The sequence below is a fragment of the Penaeus vannamei genome, chromosome 37 (genome assembly GCF_042767895.1).
Source record: "Penaeus vannamei isolate JL-2024 chromosome 37, ASM4276789v1, whole genome shotgun sequence".
NCBI lineage: Eukaryota > Metazoa > Arthropoda > Malacostraca > Decapoda > Penaeidae > Penaeus > Penaeus vannamei.
This window is the reverse complement of record NC_091585.1, coordinates 25,020,981-25,023,480: the sequence shown is the minus strand read 5'-3', so window position 1 is coordinate 25,023,480 and position 2,500 is coordinate 25,020,981.

Genomic DNA, 2,500 nt, shown 5'->3' with positions numbered 1-2,500 from the left:
ACTTTCCCTCTTCTCCTCCTCTCTTTCCCCCTTCCCTCCTCCTCCCTCCTCTCCTCTCCTCTTCCCCTCTCCTCCCTTCACTCCCTCCTCCCCCAAAGCATTAATATTACACTCCTCCCCCCACTTCCCTCTCTCTCTCCTCCCCCCTCCCCATCTTCCCTCTCACCCCCCTCCCCCATCTTCCCTCTCACCTTCCCCTCTCCCTCCCCCCACCTTCATCCCTCTCTCTCCCCCCGCCCCCCCTTCCCTCTCCCTCCCCCTTCCCGCCCTTCCCTCTGTCCCTCTCTCCCCCCCTCTCTCCCCCTCACCCCCTTCCCTCTCTCCCCTTCCCCCCACCCGCCCTTCCCTCTCTCCCTCTCCCGCCCTTCCCTCTCTCCCCCACCTCTCTCTCCCCCCCACCCCCCCCTTCATGCGGGGATTATCGCCGTAATGTACTGGTTAGAATTCCAAGCCTGTGTCATGATCCTAGTAATTACTGCAGTTGAGGCGACGGAATACTGTTCGAGAAGGGGTAGGGAAGTGGGGTGGGAAGGGGGTGGGATGAGAGTTACGGGGGGGAGAAGGAGGCGAGAGATAGATAGAGGGGAGATAGATATATATAGAAGGGTAGGGGGAAGGTGGGGGGAGGAAGGAGGGGGGGATGAGGAGGGGGGGAGGGGAGGCGAGGATAGATTGAGGGGAGATGGATATATAGAAGTGGGTGGGGGAGAAGGGGGAGGAAGGAGAGGGAAATTGAGGATAGGGGGGTGAGGAAAGGAGGCGAGATTTGAGGGGAGATAGATATATATAGAAGGGTAGGGGAAGGGGAGGAAGGAAGGGGGATGAGGACAGGGGGGAGGCGAGGATAGATAGAGGGGAGATAGATATATAGAAGGGTAGGGGGGAAGGGGAGCAAGGAGGGGGATGAGGATAGGGAGATGAGCAGGATAGATAGAAGGGAGGGAGATATATATAGAAGGGGTAGGGGGAAGGGAGGCAAGGAGAGGGGGATGAGGATAAGGGAGGTGAGGCGAGGATAGATAGATAGGGGAGATAGATATAGAAGGGGTAGGGGGAAGGGAGCAGGGGGTGAGGATAGGGAGTGAGGCGAGGATAGATAGAGGGGAGATATATAGAGGGGTAGGGGGAAGGGGGGGGGGAAGGGAGGGGGATGAGGATAGGGGGGGAGGGGGAGAGAGAGATAGATAGAGAAGGGAGATGGGCGTATATATGGGAGTATAGAGGGGTAGAGGGAAGTGGGGGGGGGGAGGAAAGGAGGGGGAAGGGAGGGGGAAGGAGAGAGGGGGAGGGAGGCGAGGATAGATGAGAGAGGGAGATAGATATATATAGAAGTGGGTAGGGGAAGGGGGGGGGAGGAAGGAGGAGATGAGGATAGGGGAGGGGAGGCGAGGATAGATAAGAGGGGAGATGAATATATATAGAAGGGGTAGAGGGGAAGGGGGGTGGAGGAGGGGGATGAGGATAGGGGGAGGGAGGGAGGCGAGGATAGATAGAGGGGAGATAGATATATATATATAGAGGGGTAGGGGGGGGAAGGGGGGGGGGAGGAAGGAGGGGATGAGGACAAGGGGAGGGGAGGCGAGGAATAGAGGGAGATAGATATATATAGAAGTGGGTAGGGGGGGAAGTGGGGGGAGGAAGGAGGGGAGGATGAGGATAGGGGGAGGGGAGAGCGAAGGATAGATAGAGGGTAGATAGATATATATATATAGAAAAGGGTAGGGGGAAGGGGGGGATGGAAGGGGATGATTAGGGGGAGGGGGAGGCGAGGATAGAGGGGAGATAGATATATATAGAAGTGGGTAGGGGGAAGGGGGGAGGAAGGAGGGGATGTGAGGATAGGGGGAGGCGAGGATAGATAGAGGGGAGATAGGCTGCTATATAGAAGTGGGTAGGGGGAAGTGGGGGGGGGAGGAGGAAGGAGGGGATTAGGATAGGGGGGAGGGGGAGGCGAGATAGATAGAGGGGAGATAGATATATATAGAAGGGTAGGGGAAGGGGGCAGGAAGGAGGGGGATGAGGATAGGGGGAGGTGAGGCGAGGATAGATAGAGGGGGAGATAGATATATAGAAGTGGGTAGGGGGAAGGGGAGGAAGGAGGAGTGGGATGAGGATAGGGGGAGGGGAGGCGAGGATAGATAGAGGGGAGATAGATATATATAGAAGTGGGTAGGGGGAAGAAGGGGGAGGAAGGAGGGGGACGAGGATAGGGGAGGGGAGGCGAGGGATAGATATAGGGGGAGATAGATATATATAGAAGGGGGTAGGGGAAGGAAGATGAAGGGGAAAAGAGGGAGGGGAGGCGAGGATAGATAGAGGGGAGATAGATATATATAAAAGGGGTAGGGGGAAGGGGCAGGAAAAGGAGGGGGATGAATAGGGGGGAGGAGGCGAGGATAGATAGAAGGGAGATAGATATATATAGAAGGGATAAGGGGAAGTGGGGGGGGATGGAGGGGGGGATGAGGATAGGGGGGGGAGGCGAGGATAGATAGATAGA